This window comes from Felis catus, chromosome F2 (genome assembly GCF_018350175.1).
Source record: "Felis catus isolate Fca126 chromosome F2, F.catus_Fca126_mat1.0, whole genome shotgun sequence".
Lineage (NCBI taxonomy): Eukaryota > Metazoa > Chordata > Mammalia > Carnivora > Felidae > Felis > Felis catus.
In genome coordinates this window covers 8,739,350-8,756,938 of record NC_058385.1, presented here as the reverse complement: position 1 = coordinate 8,756,938, position 17,589 = coordinate 8,739,350, and the positions used below count along the sequence as shown (strand labels likewise).

The 17,589-nt window shown below is 40.6% G+C and overlaps 1 long non-coding RNA gene and 1 pseudogene across 1 annotated transcript; one reads left to right on the top strand and one right to left on the bottom strand.

Moving 5' to 3' along the window:
- The first annotated feature begins 3,237 nt into the window (after positions 1-3,237).
- Positions 3,238-3,870, top strand: LOC109495884 (annotated as a pseudogene).
- Positions 3,871-3,988: 118 nt separating this feature from the next.
- LOC123383182 lies at positions 3,989-9,412 on the bottom strand. The gene is made up of 2 exons (XR_006592655.1): positions 6,710-9,412; positions 3,989-5,290 (listed from the first exon to the last, which is right to left on the bottom strand). It is a non-coding gene; the product is annotated as an uncharacterized LOC123383182 (long non-coding RNA).
- Positions 9,413-17,589: the final 8,177 nt, after the last annotated feature.

The following is a 17,589-nucleotide window of genomic DNA, read 5'->3' as shown; positions in this document are numbered from 1 at the left end:
AGCTTTATCTCCAATGTGATTTTTGTAACTGAGATAGAACTGACATATAACATGATATTAGTTTCAGGTGTGCAACATGATGATCTGGTACCTGTGTACATTGTAAAGTAATCGCCACGGTAAAGTCTCAACATCCATTCCAATTTGATTTTTAGTGATCTGCCTGGGGCTTGTCTGGAGATGCCTCACCTATTCCTCTGTAGAGACATTTTAGTAAGTTTCCTTGTAGATGTGTTTTCTTATATAAAAAAAAATGTTAGTGCTTTATCTTTTTATTAAGGATACACACTACGGAGGGAAATTGGCACTGACTGCAAACTTGTTCTTTGGAAACATGGTCAGGCTATTATTTCAAAGACAAAGCTGAAATCCAAATGGATGTTTTACAGAGAGCCGCTTGTCTGGACACGCTTCGGCTCCTCAGAAGCTGATTCAAGACCAAAGTAGTAACGCCTGTGCTTGTCCAAAAGATAGAAAGTGTATCGAGATGCATTTTTATCAGGCTGCTTCCTAGTCACGGGTAGTAAAATGATTCCTAGTAACACTGAAAATATACTCCTAAACATATTTGTTTATTTGCAGGTGAAAATTCTTACTATTTATCACAGGATATTTATTCTGATGTAAACGTATTACAAATTAATATTCAGTAAGTATTTGTTGGGTTATATTAAGCTGAATGAGTTGAAGCCCAAGAAGTTTTTGGATGCCACCGGTAACGTTTCACAAAATTGCGTATTTCTTTCTAAAGAATAAAAGCAAAGAAATGCATGGCCCAGTCTTCTACAAAGTATCTTCCAAGGGGCGACTGGGTGGCTCAGTCGGTTAAGTGTCTGACTATGGCTTAGGTCATGATCTCAACGTTCGTGGGTTCAAGCCCCACGTCGGGCTCTGTGCTGACCGCTCAGAGCCTGGAGCCTGCTTCAGACTCTGTGTCTCCCTCTCTCTCTGCCCCTCCCCCCACTTGTACTCTGTCTCTCTCTGTCTCTCTCTCTCTCTCTCAAAAACAAACAAATGTAAAAAAAAAAAATTTTTTTTAAGTATTTTCCTAAACATTGTAGTTTCGGGTCAACAAGGAGGACCAGTTACTGGAAATAAGGGACCTTGGGCTTTTGGAAATGTGACCATATGAGGAATATACATCCACTCAATCGAATGTTTACCTGTGCAGCCATTTGCCAGAGACATCTGGGGGGGCAGAAGACAAACGCTTTTGCTCCACCATGCGCCCACTCTCTCCTCAAACGCAAGTGGCCTGCTGCTCCCACTTGGAGAAGTGAAGAACAAGGCTGCCTCCGAGGCAAAAACGATCTGCAGGTGTTTTGCAGGTCAAAAGCTGAGCACCCACTTTTCTCCCTCCACCAAACCCCCGTCCTCCCTTCCTGGGAGAAAACATTCAATTCCTCCTCGTCTCTCCTTCCTTTCATCTTCTTCCCCTTCTGACGTGGAAGAGGCAGCTCTTAAGAGAGTTGATAAGACTTGAATCCAGCTACCTTAGCATTCATATCAGCACAGCTCTAAAGAGTCGATTACTCTGTGGGTATGGTTTACGTCTTGTTGACACGGTTTCCTTTCTGTTAGTCCTGTTCACATTGCTTCAACAAGTTGGCCTCAGGGTTTTTCAGTGCTGAATGAGAAGCTGAACCAGAAAATAGCTAGGATCCCTGCCCTCTACTTCCCTGGGCTTCCGCAAAGAGTGCCTTTCAAAAAATACTTGGACTTCAGTTCAATCCAACAAATATTTGAGTGTCTGTTGTGGGTGCAATGTAGTGTTAAGCACCCCGAAGGGGAGAGGCGTGAGGAGAGTTCCCAAGGACTCTCAGAAAGTTCCAGGTCTCCACTATGCTGAGTGCCAGATGTGATTGAGAACGAGCTATGCAACCATCAGAGGCCAAGATTCTCATGTATAAAAAGAGAGAGATACAAATACAAATTCATAAAAGCTAAGTAAAAACCATGTAATCTATCATAAAAATTAGTAATATCATTGTGATTCATGCTTATTGAAAAGTCTAGAGGTAATAATGACCTTAGCAACCGAACAATGCTTTCTGAATAATATTTATCACTAAAATGAATTAGGACTCCTTGGAGGAATGCTCAATTTCAGGTTTAAGGCAGGTTATGGACAACAAGAGGCTGACACATCTTATTACGCCAGAAGGCAAGGAAGCTATAGGTGATTGTGTCAAACACAAGACTAACTTCAAAAAGCTGCTGCTATCTATTGGCAATTTTAACACCAAAAACATTAATGCACAATTTAAAACACACCAAATATGTGAAAATCCCTGAGTTCTTAAAATTCCAAAATGATAATGCCTCATTGGACACTATTGCTAAGGTGCTGATTTATTATTATGAAAATTTAAAATAAATGCATTTAACTTACCTTTCTTGTATGCATTGTATTTTAGAGTCAACAAATAGTTGATAAGGAAAAGTTCTTTACATAAGAGTTCCAACCAATAAGTGCAGAAAAAAGTGGCAGAATCAAAAACCAAAACTTTATAGTCCTTAGTGACAGCGTTGATTTGGGCAATGGTAGTTAAAACCCTTAGGTGAGAAGCTGATGAGGAATTTTATAATGGTTGAATCAGACTCACAATACCTAAACTTGTCAGTCAATTTTAACATCACTAGAGGTGGAAAAACCAGGTGTTACTGTCACTTGATGTGATGCAATTTGGAAGTACCTAACACTATCCATGACATGTTCTTTTCCCCAAAATAAACTTGTATCAAATTGAGCCTCTAGATACATCTGCCAGTTTATAGAACATATATGGAATATACGTTAAACAATACCTCAAGGCTGTAATTAGCTGGATCCACAGTATAAGAAATTCCACAGAAAAATTACTTGATTTCTTTAACCCATATATAGCAGAAAAAAATAAGGCTGGGGAATTATCAAATGTTAAAAAAAAAAAAATCTTTACAAGACATAGACCAGCAAATAAAATATAGGCTCCTTACTTTGATTTCAATTTGAAAAAGAAAAACAACTCTTACAAGTAACTTCTTAGAGAAAAATTGAGAAAAATGGAATGTAGAATGAGTATTGGGTAATATTGAGAAAATATCGTGAATTTTATTAAGTATGATGATGGTATTTCATAACTGTTAGAAATACATACAGAAGTACTTGTAGGAGAAATGATATGGCCTGGGATTCTCTTTAAAATACTTAACAATTAGCTCTTTCCACCATCTTTCCGTGCAACCATATTGGTGCACATGAATGTCCTGACAGATGATCTCAAGAGCATTAATAATACTGAAAAGAGAGGTAAACGCCAGGTTCTTATTAGGCCATGCTCCAAAGTCATCATCCAGTTCCTTTTTTTTTTTTTATTAATTTTTTTTAACGTTTATTCATTATTGAGAGATGGAGAGACACAGAGCGTGAGCAGGGGAGGGGCAGAGAGAGAGGGAGACACAGAATCAGAAGCCGGCTCCAGGCTCCGAGCTGTCAGCACAGAGCCCCATGCGGGGCTTGAACTCACGAACCATGAGATCATGACCTGAGCCGAAGTTGGTCACCCAACCAACTGAGCCACCCAGGTGCCCTGTCATCATCCAGTTTCTAACCGTGATGATGAAGTGTGTTTACATTGGCAAATTTGAAATCATTGATGATCACAGAGCTGGGAAAATTGTTTGGACCTCACAGGCAGGTTAAACAAGTGTGGAGTGATCATCCCCAGATTTGATGTGCAACTCAAAGATCTAGGCAAACAGCAGAATCCTTGGCTCCTGTCCCTCCAGTTTGGTGTCATTGTACTGGCAGCCTCAGCTAGCATCATGGACCATGAAGAAGCAGGACAAAAACACACAGGAGGGAAAATCCTGGGATTCTTTTTCTAGGGATGTCATATATACGTGCAATTAAAATGCCTCAGTGGGGAAAAAGATACTTAACAATTAAAAAAGGGAAACATGAAACCAAAAAGAGGCAAAACGTTGGTAATGAATCAAGCTGGCATTCTGCATACAAAGGTTTATTTTTCTGTTCTCTACTTTTGCATATGATTGAACACATGTACATTAAAACATTTTAAAGCAAGCATAGATTATGTGGCACCTGAGTAAAGGGATGTATTACATAATACATCCATTGATAGGGCTGTACTACTCCAAGATGATTCCGAACCATAGGGAAGATGCATAGTGGAAAAAATACTGAGCTAGAAGCTGGAATACAGAGTTCCCATCCCTAATCTCCCACTAAACATCCATATAACCTTGAGCAAGTCATCTTACTTTTCTGTATCTCAATATTGTCATCTATATAATAAAGATTTAACTAAAAATTAACTTCTAGCCATGCTGGCCTCAGAGTGTCCTAAAGTTATAATAGACCATGTACGGCATGGTTCTTAGGGTTCAGCCTGCCCTGAATTCGGGTTCTCATCCTGCTGCAGATGTTCCAGATGTTTAGGATAGGAAACCCTTCATGAAAATGCCTCATACTGTATCCAGCATGTTGTACATGCTCATTAACCATTTAACACCAGCCAAGTCATTTTTTAAATATGAATTCCAGGACCAGAAAAAGTCCACGGTAACATGATTTTCCTAATGGTACCCATACAATACAAGAAGCAAGAGTGTAAGTTAGATTTCTTAGCTTTTTTCTTCCAAATGGGCCAGGCTGCATTTAAAAACAATAATAATAAGGTAACAAGATGTTTAATTTTTAGAATCAGGCAGCAACTAGAAAAGGCTAATAAGGAAGCTTCAGGGCCTGAATCACAGAGTCAAGAGGAGGCTGAAAGACACCTGAGACAGGAACCAAGGACCGTGTGCAAGAAAGCCAGTTAGGAAAAAGAAGAGCAGGCAGAGGGCAGGGCTCAGGGTTGGCAAGAACACCCCATGCCCGGCAAGGATCTGAGTTCGCTCCAGTAATCACTCACTCCTCTGAGCTTTCAATGCTGATGCTCTGACCACCGCCTGCTGCCTGCTCTCCTGGGTCAAAGTCACATGGAGACACATGGCAGCCCCAACCCAACAGGCTGCTTATAGTCCAACCTGCAGATCTGAGCCTGGGACTTGGCGGATGTGGCAGCAGAGGTGTGGTAAGCAACAAGCGGGCTTTAGTAACAAGCATGCCAGGAACCTCAGTGGCCTCAATGACACAAAATATTTAATGAGCATCAGTTATTTACAAGTCTATTCCAAGCACGTGGAACACACCAAAGCATCCTTCCAGTGAACTTGCCATCCAGACCTCCTGATGACTGAACACTTGAGTCCGAACTGGGTTGAACAGAGGAAACACAAGACTCTGCAAACAATAATCAGTCGACATACAATAAATGAATAAATGAATGAATGGGAAAAATTGGAAATCAACATCTGGTTTCTATCCTCTCCTAGCTCAACCTATGGACCGGAGGGGAGGGATAGAGATAGTGAGCGGCTGGTGCCTTACTTTTTTTCTCTTGCCTTGGAGTTGAGATTGGATTGTCAGGTTGGAAAAAGAGAAACCGTGGCCCCTTTTTGAGAATGGCTCAGTGTTCTTCCACACCGCTTCCCAAATGAGCGTTTGGAGAATGACTCACCATGTGGGTCATCTTTCTAATACTGTGCTATGAATCCAAGAACAGACTAATAAGAAATAAATTTATTTTACTATAAATCTTAGTAAAGATATTGAAGTAGATGTATTTAGTTCCTAATACAGATTATAGAAAAATATAGCTACAAAACAGTTCGGGCAAAATACAATTAAGGAAAAGATTTAAGGAAGGTTCTCAGTTTTATGGCAAAGAACAGTCCATCTGTCTACTTACTAATGATGAGAGCCAAAAAGGCTTTCTATTCCTTATTTATGACAATGGTATCAATTTCCATGTCCTAGTTATTTTTGACCTCATTAAAACCCAAATGACTCCAGAGAAACCATTCTGGAGACTTGCTATCCCAATCAGGGATCAAGATCAATGATTCTATGTGAGGCCTTAATTCTCTCAGTCTCTACAACTCCCAGGAATTAGCATGGCCATTTTTCTTTTTCTTCTTTCCCTTCTGTTTTTGGATGGCAAGAAGGCCTAAATGCTGGAAAGACTAAGACGTTTCCAGGCTGAAGGAGTCCCTGAAGAAAGGGACGAGGAAAAATGCCAGTAAAGCAATGCCTGTGTTAATCTCTCCACTCTTTACAGGAGGCAGTAAGGAATGAGCCACCAGAGAAACCTCAAGAGTGGAATTCAAAGGATAATGATGAGGGGAAATGGAAGAGCCGAAACTAGGAAGCCAAGTTCAGAATATCCTGATGCCTCTGCTAGGATAAGGAAGGCGTTAGTAAGCGATTGCGTGCGCACAGAGCCAGGTCAACCGTGGCCGGTGGGTTGGCCAGCTGTGAGGAGAACCGTCTCTGAGAGGTGGTGGTAGGGGTGAGGTCCAGACAGGAAAGCAGGAAGGGAAGTGCATGCATACAGGGGAGGAAGGTGAGCGAAGGAGCGGGATAAAAGCCCAGAGACATGAGCGGGAAAGTTAGTAAGGTTGAGGTACTTGGGAGCAAGAAGGACACACTGTAAGAGGGGAAAGCTGAGAAATCTGTGGAAGCTTGCTTAAAACTGACCATCCATAGCAAAAAACTGCCATCGGGCTGGCCATACAGTATCTATACAGCTGTTGCTCAAATCTGCAACACATTTCTTTAATTCCTGTGCAAAAATACATTCCATCCACCAATTACGTCTACCTGCAGGCACACAGGAAAAGCATGGCAGCAGCATCTGGCTGGGTTTTCCTAAATCCCACAGGTGACTTCTTCCTGGATCCCTGGAAGTTGGTGAGGCCAACCTCCGGGAAAGTCAAGTGTCGTAGACAGTCCAAACAATGGGCTGTTTTTTGTTGGTGTCAGTTCAGCTTCCTACGAACAAAACTAAGGCAGCATTTGGTTAGCAATTGGAAACACATATCAAAGGGAGGAAGCCTAACTCCAAACAGATTGTTTCCAACCATCCTCCATATACGTGTGTAGCAAGAATGCATCTTTTAGTCGCAGCGATGCAAATGTCAGTGATTATAAACATGTGCGGAAGAGCTTGCCAGCAATTTGTTCTTGCCCTTGAATGACGAGACCCCTACAGAATCCAGGGAAGAATGTGGAACTGGCATTGGCTTCACTATGAAACACAGAGATGTGAATGGTGGGAAGAAAAACGGACAGGAAAATCCTGAGAATAACCCTTTGTGGGGAAGCACGCTGGTCTCTGGTAAATGCAACTCTTTGCCCACCAATACGAAGACTGTGTAAAGAATACAAAGGGAACTATGTTTATTTGAGAGAAAAATTAATTTCCAAGGACTCGTAAAAGAGAAATCATCCTTGGAAGAGGAGCTCAGAGGAAGGGAGGTCTGGGAAGCTGGAACATTCTGACATGCACTGCCCTTTCTTCCCTTTCAGCAACCTGCCTGTGTCTCACATTTTGTTGCCCAAACAGGTGCTAGATTTTACCCCGCGAGGGAAAGGATTTATAAGTGTACATTCTAAAGTTCTTTGTAAAGAAATAATCCACGTTAGCATGTCTCAGAATGTGTGAGACGAAATGAAACTGTTGTGGTTAGAGACATTTCTGAGTTACTATCAGTAAACAGAATGATTGCCTATCGGTTTCTGTTTTACCAGACAAAATGCAGCTGCCAGTTAAACCATCTGTAAAAGTACTCCTCATGGACTTACTCAAGCATCACTGAGTTATTTTGCTTGCAGAAGTGACTTCTTTGGGTATTGTTTACTTTCTGTGGCTGAAGTGGGGAACGTTTGGGTCCCTCTACAGAGCCTTCCATAGACACGCTGGATTTGATGAGGCGTTCTCCCTGTGAGAACAAGCCTCGCCCAAATCCTTCCATGTCTTCAAGTCTAACTCGGCTTCTGGAGAGCCTTCCTCAACCTCTTCTCCCCTGCAGGGCCACCCCCTTCTCTGTGTTCTTACTCATCAATGTTGTAGCCATTGATAACATGTGTTGTCTCATACTGTTGTAAAATTCTTTGCTGTAAGAGTCTATCCTTGGGGCACCTCGGTGGTTCAGTCGGTTAAGCATTCGACTTTGGCTCAGGTCATGATCACAGTTCATGAGTTCAAACCCGCACTGGGTTCTCTGCTGTCAGCACAGAGCCCTCTTCAGATCCTCTGTCCCACTCTCTTTCCGATTCTCCTCCACTCATGCTCACACGCGCACGCTCTCTCTCTCTCAAAATAAATAAACAAACAAATAAACAAAAGTCTATCCTCGTCAACCAGGTGGTAAGATCCTTGTGGGTGGAGGCATATTACACAGCTGCAGTATATGGCTGAGAGTCTGTTACATACTCCACACGCCACTAAAATGGAACCAGATATGCAAGAAGCACTCAAATAAAAATGCTCTGTTCTCCACAAATCTCCAAGTGCATGATGGAACAAATATGTGGATTAGTATGATAGCTTCGCACTAATTATTTGATAAGGGAAGAAGAAGAAACCATGTGCAATGCAAGGGAAAGAAGGGGTTAGTGATTCTGATAATTCAGGGGAATGGTTCCACAAGAAGAAAAAGGTAGAGTTCATGAGTAAACCTAAATCATATGAAGTATTTAGCTGGGAAAAGAGATCTAAATTGAGGTACAGAGATTTCGATGGTAGGGGAGGCAAGTGGCTGGAAGGGGAATTTTTAAAAGAATTTCTTTGGATTTCATGAAAATGGCATGTTTCCAATAGGAGGATTCATCTTTCGCTCTTCTGGAAAACAACTCAGCACTTGATTGAAAACATTGGAGGCAAAAAACAAACAAATAAACAAACAGGGAAATCAAAACACCAAAGTCTAAGGGTGCTTTCAATCAGAAAACAGAATCTTTAAGAAGAGTGGATTCCTCGCAATGTGGCCAGCCAGCTCTGTAAACTAGTTCCTGCTGAAAACACATAAAATCCTAGATAAGTATTTAAAGGGTATTTTCAAATATATAAGCAAGTTTAAAACACAGGAAAGTCTTCACTTGTCAGATATGAAGAATGAAATCAAAGTCTAAACACTGAGGCGCACCCAGTATTTCCAGCGGGCACAGGGATGGTTTTCAATCAGGTATGGGAATTCTGACACCCACACAGGAACAAGTGTTGACTTAAGTCTATTTAGGTGAAGGAGAAGCCTTCAGCGAGCAGCTTGCTTTCACAGAAACTTTAAAACATAAGCCGATCAGTTCATATAAACTCCACTCCAGGATGAGTAATACCACCAGGACCCATTAGCAAGCTAGCACAAAAATGCTGCTTAATGTCACTTTCCCAGCCTAGAGCACTTCCACAGAAGAAACATCAACAAATAAATGCCTCCGTAAAAAATCAACTCACAACAGGGGTGCCTGGGTGGCTCAGTTGGTTGAGCCTCTGACCTCGGCTCATGATCAGGTCATGATCTCACGGTTTGTGAGTTCGACTGCCACATCGGGCTCTGTGCTGACAGCTCAGAGCCTGGAGCCTGCTTCGGCTTCTGTGTCTTCCCCTCTCTCAGCCCCTCCCATGCTCATGCTCGGTCTCTCTGTCTCTCAAAAATAAATAAACGTTTAAAAAAAATCAACTCACAATAAAAAGCTACAGATATGAAAAAGCAGTCACAAAAGCGGAAAGTGGGGGACATTTCATGAAACCCAAGTTTTCTCCCAAAGAACTCAAAGTCATTGAAAAACCTGAAAGAGAATCCAAAACAATAATGTTATAAGTAATTAAAGATAAAGATAAAATAAAATCCTTAAAAAAAAACAAACAAGCAGGACACTTTGAAACTATGAACGGGGAAAGCTTAAAAAACATCTCCAAATGAAAAACAAAGTGTAACCTTTAACCTGAAAAAACCCAGCAAACGAAATACAACAGATCATAAAGGGCTAAAGAGAGTTGGCAAGTTGGAAGAAGCCTCTGAGGAAATGGTCCAAGATCTACCACAAAGAGATAAAGTGATAAAAAACTATAAAAGAGTAGTTATGAGACTGGAGAATATATACATGTGATGTATCTCAAACTATAAAAACGTAGTTCTTAAACCTGAAAATGTATCTGTCTGGAGGTTGAGAAAAAACACATTAGTCATATATCCCCCCCTCCACAATCCTATATATTTTAATGTAACTAACTTACTGCTTAAAATTAAGTTTGGGTTAACCAACATTGAACCCTGCAGCAGGCTCTGGGCTGACAGCACGGAGCCAGCTTGGGATTCTCTCTCTCACCCTTGTGCACACCACTCTCTATCTCTCAAGATAAATAAATAAACAAATAAATATTTTTCAAATGTTCATATTCCCCAAAGCAATATACACTTTCACTGATATCCCTGTCAAAATTCCAGTATCTTTTTTCACAGAAGTAGAACAAATGATCCTAAAATTTGCATGAGACCCCAAAAGACCCAGATAGCCAAAGCAAACTTGAGAAAGAACAAAGCTGGAGACATCACGCTCCCTGACCTCAAACTATATTACAAAAGCTACGGTAATGAAAACAGCATGGTACTGGCATTAAAACAGACACAAAGAACAATGGAACACGATAGAAAGCCCAGAAATAGGTTTTTTGTGCGTCTTGAGTCCATGAAATACAGCCGGACCAACACTAAACCATCCTACACACCTAGCAAACTGATTGGAGGATTAACACAACGATCTGCACAACCTGAACCACAGAACTCAGCATGTACCTGGCGCGGAGAGGTGAACCTGGGAAGAGAGAAGCCGGCGGTGGGCAGGGAGCCACTTTTGCAGGTGGACAGAGGATGGAGGGGGGAGAATACGGGAAAAGCACCCCATCCCCAAAAGCAGCTGGAGAGAAAGTGGAAAATTGGAAACAGCTGCAGGGACTGAACTAAAAAGGGAGAAAGGAGAGGGTTTAAGTGCCATTAAGACTGTAAACAAGGGGGGCACAGAGACCGCAACTCCGCAGCTCCCTACCTGGCGGTGCTCCGGTGGGAAGGGCGAATCCCCAGGAGCAGAGTGGGGTCCGGGAGGTGCTCAGGCCACACGGGGAGAAGCGGCTCCACTGCTGGAAGGACATTTGGTGGAGACGGTTGAAGCCACCTGGTCCCGGCAGACCCCGGAAAACGGCCACACTCGCTGGTGCTGGAACAAGGTCGTCGAGGGTGAAGCCCGCTGCCAGGCGTGTGTTGTGATTTTCCATAATCCCCAAAACGCTGCTGCTACACCATCTCGCGACCTTTTTCTGGGGCGGGCTGGCACCTGGCCGCAGTCTCGGGGCTCCGGCAGCAGCAGAGTCCCACAAGCGGTCCTGGGTTCAGCCGACATTCAGCCATTGCTCATTCGGCCATTGCTCGGTGAGACCCTCCCGCAGAGGGGCCGAACGGGTCAAGGCCACAGTCAGAAGTAAGGGGCGGGGAAAACAGCCGCATCTGAGACAAAACTCAGGAGAGAGGTACTGCCTGGTGCTTGGTCATGGAGAGTGAAGCAGGGAGTGGACAGAAGCTGAAGACAGGACAGGTGCGCGATTGCTGATCCGGGAGAACAGACAGGGTAGCTGGAGGACGCCATTTTCATGCTCCCGCGCACGCGCAAACGTACAAGCGCCGCAACCATCCACCCCAGGAGGCCAGCAGCGCCATCTAGTGGAGAACGGAGCCGTCACACGGAGCCCCGCCTGACTGGGCCCACCTTGCTCTTCAAGAACACAAGTCTCACTGATGGCTTAGTTTACGGACTATAAGGCTCTACATAGACTGACTTCTAGGGGAAAACAAAGTAATTTCAGTCTGATTTCAATCTGTTAGCAGGTCCATCTATTCAATTTTCTTTCTTTTTTTTTCTCTTTTACACTACTTTTCTTTTTCTTGAATACAGAAAGAGAAAAAATTCATTTTTATTTTCCCTTTTTATTAAAAATATTTTCCTTTAATTTTTTAATTTTATTTTTTATTTTGTGTAAATTTTTCCCATTCTATCTTAATTTCATCATTTTATTTTAGTCTACTTCAGTGTATTCACCTTTTCAAATTTTCAAACAATTTCTTTTTTTTCTTTCTTTTTTCTCTTTATCGTTTCTTTTCTTTTTCTGGAATGCAGAAAAAGAAAAACTTCATTTTTATTTTTCATTTTTATGAAAAATATTTTTCTTTAATTTTTTTCTACTATATCCTTTACTTTTGTGTAAATTTTTTCAAATTCTATTTTACTCCCATCATTTCATTTTCGTCTACCTCAGTGTATTCATTTTTTCAATTCCCAAACTTCCTTTTTTTTCCCCTTCTTTTTCTCTAATCTGTCAAACCACTTTCAACACCAAGACCAAAACGCACCTAGGACCTAGCATCATCTATTCGATATGTGTGTGTGTGTGTGTGTGTGTGTGTTAAATTATTAATGTTAATATTTTTTATTTTAATTCTTTATTTCAAATTTTCTACCTCATTAATTCCTTTTCTCCCTTCAAAATGACAAAACAAAGGAATTCACCCCAAAAGAAACAGCATGAAGAGACGAAAGCCAGGGATTTAACCAACACAGATACAAGCAAGATGTCTGAACCAGAATTTAGAATCACGATAATAAGAATACTAGCTGCAGTCAAAAATAGATTAGAATCCCTTTCTGCAGAGATCAAAGAAGTAAAAAATAGAATGAAATTAAAAATGCTATAACTAATTTGCTAATAACTAAATGCTAATTAAAAATGCTGCAATCATGGATGGATGCAGAGGTGGCAAGGATGGATGAGGCAGAACAGAGAATCCGTGATATAGAGGACAAACTTATAGAAAATAATGAAGCATAAAAAAAGAGGGAGATTAAGGCAAAAGAGCACGATTTAAGAATTAGAGAAATCAGTGAGTCACTAAAAAGAAACATCAGAATCATAGGGGGTCCCAGAAGAGGAAGAGGGAGAAATAGGGGTAGAAAGCTTATGTGAGTAAATCATAGCAGAAGACTTTCCTAACCTGGGGAAAGACACAGACATTCAAAATCCAGGAAGCACAGAGGACCCCCATTAGATTCAACAAAAACTGACCAACAACAAGGCATATCAGAGTCAAATTCACAAAATACTCAGGCAAAGAGAGAATCATGAAAGCAGCAAGGGAGAAAAAGTCCCTAACCCACAAGGGAAGACAGATCAGTTTTAGAGCAGACCTATCCACAGAAACTTGGCAGGCCAGAAAGGAGTGGCAGGATATATTCAGTGTGCTGAATCAGAAAATATGCAGCCAAGAGTTCTTTACCCAGCAAGTCTGTCATTCAAAATAGAAAGAGAGATAAAAAGTTTCCCAACAAAAACTAAAGGAGTTTATGACCACTAAACCAGCCCTGCAGGAAATTTTAAGGGGGATTCTCTGAGGAGAGAAAAGGTGAAAATATATATATATATAAATACCAAAAGCAACAAAGATTAGAAAGGACCGGAGAACACCACCAGAAACCCCAACTCCACAAGCGTCATAATGGCAATAATTTCCTATCTTTCAATACTCACTCTAAATGTCAATGGACTCAATGCTCCAATCAAAAGACATAGGGTAACAGAATGGATAAGAAAACAAGATCCATCTATATGCTGTTTACAAGAGATGCATTTTAGACCTAAAGACACCTTAAGATTGAAAATAAGGGGATGGGGAACCATCTATCATGCTAATGGTGAACGAAAGAAAGCCGAAGTAGCCAATTATATCAGACAATCTAGACTTTAAAGTAAAGACTGTATCAAGAGATTCAGAAGGGCATTATATCATAATCAAAGGGTCTATCCACCAAGAAGACCTAACAATTGTAAACATTTATGCGCCAAATATGGTGGCACCCAAATATACAAATCAATTAATCACAAACATAAAGATACTCATTGATAGTAATACCATAATAGTAGGAGACTTCAACACCCCATGCACAGCAATGGACAGATCATCTAATCAAAAATCAACAAGGAAACAATGGCTTTGAATGACACACTGGACCAGATGGACTTAACAGATACATTCAGAACATTTCATCCTAAAGCAGCAGAATATATATTCTGCTCCACTGCACATGGAACGTTCTCCAGAATGGAACATATACTGGGACACAAATAAGCACTCAACAAGTACAAAAAGATTGAGATCATATCGTGCATACTTTCAGACCACAACACTATGAAACTCAAAATCAACCACAAGAAAAAATTTGGAAAGGTAACAAATACTTGGAGACTGAAGAACATCCTACTAAAGAATGAATGGGCTAACCAAGCAGTTAAAGAGGAAATTAAAAAGTATATGGAAGCCAATGAAAATGATAACACCACAACCCAGAACCTCTGGGACACAGCAAAGGCGGTCGTAAGAGGAAAGTATATAGCAATCCAGGCCTTCCTAAGAAGGAAGAAAGATGTCAGAGACACAACCTAACCTTACGCCTTAAGAAGCTGAAAAAAAAAAAGCAAATAAAACTCCAAACCAGCAGAAGACAAGAAATAATAACAATTAGAGCAGAAATTAATGCTATCAAAACAAACAAACAAACAAACAGAAACAGTAGAACAGATCAATGAAACCAGAAGCTGGTTCTTTGAAAGAATTAACAAAATTGATAAACCATTAGCCAGTTTGATCAAAAAGAAAAAGGAAAGGACCTAAATAAATAAAATCAAGAATGAAAGAGGAGAGATCACAACCAACACAGCAGAAATAAAAACAATAATAAGAGAATATTATGAGCAATTATATGCCAATAAAATGGGTAATCTGGAAGAAATGGACAAATTCCTAGAAACACATACATGACCAAACTGAAACAGGAAGAAATAGAAAATTTGAACAGATTCACAACCAGTAAGGAAATCAAATTAGTAATCAAAAATCTGCCAGAAAACAAGAGTCCAGAGCCAGATGGCTTTCCAGGGGAATTCTACCAAACATTTAAGGAAGAGTTAACACCTATTCTCTTGAAACTGTTCCAGAAAATAGAAATGGAAGGAAAACTACCAAACTCTTTCTATGAAGCCAGCATTACCTTGATTCCAAAACCAGACAGAGACCCCACTAAAAAGGAGAACCATAGACCAATTTCCCTGATGAACATGGATGCAAAAGTTCTCAACAAGATATTAGCCAACTGGATCCGACAATACATTAAAAAAATTATTCACCACGACAAAGCGGGATTTATATCTGGGATGCAGGACTGGTTCAATATCCTCAAAACAATTAACGTGATTCATCACATCAATAAAAGAAAGGACAAGAACCATATGATCCTCTCAATAGATCCAGAGAAAGCATTTGACAAAATACAGCATCCTTTCTTGATAAAAAGCCTCAAGAAAGTAGGGAGAGAAGGAGCATACCTTGAGATCAAAAAAGCCATATATGAACGACCCAACGCTAATATCATCCTCAATGGGGAAAAACAGAGAGCTTTCCCCCTAAGGCCAGGAACAAGACAGGGATGTCCACTCTCGCCACTGTTATTCAACATAGCATTGGAAGTCTTAGCCTCAGCAATCAGACAACAGAAAGAAATAAAAGGCATCCAAATTGGCCAGGACGAAGTCAAACTTTGACTCTTCGCAGATGACATGATACTCTATATGGAAAACCCAAAAGATTCCACCAAAAAACTGCTAGAATTGATTCATGAATTCAGCAAAGTTGCAGGATATAAAATCAATGCACAGAAATCGGTTGCATTCCTATACACCAACAATGAAGCAACAGAAAGAGAAATCAGGAATCGATCCCATTTACAGTGGCACAAAGAAACATAAAATACCTAGGAATAAATCTAACCAAAGAGGCGAAAAATCTATACACTGAAAACCATAGAAAGCTTATGAAAGAAATTGAAGACACACACACACACACACACACACACACACACACACACACACACACAAAATGGAAAAAGATTCCATGCTCCTGGGTAGGAAGAACAAATATTGTTCCAATGTCGATAGTACCCAAAGCAATCTACATATTCAATGCAATCCCTATCAAAGTCACACCAGCATTCTTCACAGAGCTAGAATAAATAATCCTAAAATTTGTATGGAAGCAGAAAAGACCCCAAATACCCAAAGCGATCTTGAAAAAGAAATCCAAAGCAGGAGGCATCACAATCTCAGACTTCAAGCTATACTACAAACCTGTAATCATCAAGACGGTACGGTACTGGCACAAGAACACTCAGATCAATGGAACAGAATAGAGAACCCAGAAATGGACCCACAAACGTATGGCCAACTAATCTTTGACAAAGCAGGAAAGAATCTCCAATGGAATAAACACAGTCTCTTCAGCAAATGGTGCTGGGAAAACTGGACAGCGACATGCAGAAGAATGAACCTGGACCACTTTCTTACACCCTACACAAAAATAAACTCAAAATGGATGAAAGACCTCAATGTAAGACAGGAAGCCATCAAAATCCTTGAGGAGAAAGCAGGCAAAAACCTCTTTGATCTTGGCCACAGCAACTTCTTACTCAACACGTCTCTGAAGGCAAGGGAAACAAAAGCAAAAAGGAACTCCTGGGACCTCATCAAAATAAAAAGCTTCTTCACAGCAAAGGAAACAATCAGCAAAACTAAAAGGCAACTGACGGAATGGGAGAAGATATTTGCAAATGACATATCAGAGAAAAGGTTAGTATCCAAAAATCTATAAAGAACTTATCAAACTCAACAAATAATCCAGTGAAGAAATGGGCAAAAGACACGAATAGACACTTCTCCAAAGAAGACATCCAGATGGCCAACCGACACATGAAAAAATGCTCAACATCACTCATAATCAGGGAAATACAAATCAAAACCACAATGAGATACCACCTGACACCCATCAGAATGACTAACATTAACAACTCAGGCAACAACAGATGTTGGCGAGGACGCGGAGAAAGAGGGTCTCTTTTGCATTGTTGATGGGAATGCAAGCTGGTGTAGACACTCTGGAAAACAGTCTGGAGGTTCCTCAAATAACTAAAAAGAGAACTACCCTACGACCTAGGAATTGCACTACTAGGCATTTATCCAAGGGATACAGGTGTGCTGTTTCAAAGGGACACATGCACCCCCATGTTTCTAGCAGCACTATCAACAATAGCCAAAGGATGGAAAGAGCCCAGATGTCCATCGATGGATGAATGGATAAAGAAAAAGTGGTATATATATATATATATGTACAATGGAGTATTACTCGGCAATCAAAAAGAATGAAATCTTACCATTTCCAACTACGTGGATGGAACTGGAGTGTATTATGCTAAGTGACATTAGTCAGTGAGAGAAAGACAGAAATCATATGACTTCATCCATATGAGGACTTTAAGTGACAAAACAGATGAACATAAGGGAAGGGAAACAAAAATAATATAAAAACAGAGAGGGGGACAAAACAGATGAGACTCATAAGTATGGAGAACAAACAGAGGGTTACTGGAGGGGTTGTGGGAGGGGGGATGGGCTAAATGGGGAAGGGGCGCTAAGGAATCTACTCCTGAAATCATTGTTGCACTATATGCTAACTAATTTGGATGTAAATTAAAAAAAAATAAAACAAGTTAAAGCTTTAAAAAAAAAAGCCCAGAAATAAAACTACGTGTATATGATCAATTAATTCATG